Source organism: Atta colombica, unplaced genomic scaffold, assembly GCF_001594045.1.
Source record: "Atta colombica isolate Treedump-2 unplaced genomic scaffold, Acol1.0 scaffold156, whole genome shotgun sequence".
NCBI lineage: Eukaryota > Metazoa > Arthropoda > Insecta > Hymenoptera > Formicidae > Atta > Atta colombica.
This window is the reverse complement of record NW_017259246.1, coordinates 597,436-598,791: the sequence shown is the minus strand read 5'-3', so window position 1 is coordinate 598,791 and position 1,356 is coordinate 597,436. Positions and strand designations below refer to the sequence as shown.

The 1,356-nt window shown below is 29.9% G+C and overlaps 1 protein-coding gene across 1 annotated transcript in view; it reads right to left on the bottom strand.

Moving 5' to 3' along the window:
* LOC108685759 overlaps nt 1-444 on the bottom strand; it is a 14,434-nt gene extending 13,990 nt beyond the window's left edge. Inside the window, exon 1 of the mRNA XM_018190720.1 lies at nt 350-444. The gene's annotated coding sequence lies outside the window, so the exon portion shown is untranslated. The remainder of the gene's footprint in view (nt 1-349) is intronic.
* Between the last annotated feature and the right edge of the window lie 912 nt (nt 445-1,356).

The following is a 1,356-nucleotide window of genomic DNA, read 5'->3' as shown; positions in this document are numbered from 1 at the left end:
GCTGTCAAATTAGTAAATACGCTTTGACTTACATATATTCTAATAATAAAATATATTTAAGATTATTTTATTATATTTATTTTATTTATTTTATATTATTAAAATATATCTAAGACATATTCTAATAATAAAATAAATTTATGCATATATCGTATGTGTAGAAAAGTGATGAATGAGATATGTGAGACATTCTATTGAAACACCGAATATAAAATAATTCAAAGATTATATAGATTGACTTTTCTTTTCCCTAATATGTATATGTGTTTTTATTTTATATATATGTGTGTGTGTGTGTGTGTGTGTGTGTGTATGTATGCAATACATAATATTAAAGGTTGAGACTCACCTGTAGGTGAAATCCTTTCCGTGGAAAATTATTGCCACCAGGTAGTTAAAGTCGATCTTCCTTCACGATTTGGCCGGAAGATTTGCGTTGTGCGCGCGCTTATGAGAAAGGTGAGAGTGAATAGCTGGGAGCATCTTCATTCAAGCTTTATATAGGTATTGTACCCCCTTACCTAGGTAGACTCTGTAGAAAGAGCGTGCCATCTCTCTTACAATGTCTGCTATAATTTTATCATCATAGTAAGATGAAAAAAACTTGTTGACGAAATTGCATTAGGCAAAATTATTTCATGTTGTTCGAAATTCCGCCCAAGTTTAGGCCCTACCTATTTCAATTACCAAATTTTACCAAATTTATCATAAAAATGGGTATGTTTTTCTACTTGTATTGCTCTCATTTAAATGTATAAAAATATTTTGTTATAATCATAAAAAGATTAGTTTTTAGCAATTAACATTCTAAGGGGGATGAAAGAGATAAAACGAAATTTTATGTGATATAAAATATTATTTTTGAACTCGCATTGTGATGTTTCTTTTAATAATTGTTAATTATGTCAAGATATATAAAGATAAATAGAGTTCGGATATATCAGTATTTAATTCATTTAATTTAATCGATACAAAGATAACAATATTAAAACTTTGATCACGAGGTAAATGTAATTTGGGGCATCGACAAAAGACTAAGAATACTCTCTTCCGTAAAAATAGTTCCGCGTATCCTCTATAAGAGTTTGATTAAGTGTTCCACAAAATAAACGCAAATCGATGAACCTGTTAAATGATTTATCTGCCCAGTATTATCGGTGGTTCAACGTCGTTTCGTTAAGGAAAGTGATTTTTCTGAGTCATATTTGGGAATAATGACGATAATCCATGAATTTCTATGTTCAGGATATTCGTCATCCTTAAAAGGTGACAAGATGACGACGCGATAGTAAGAATAATCTTCCGGATAGTAAGAATAATCCTTAATTTGACGAATCTATATTTTCACGCGAGTGA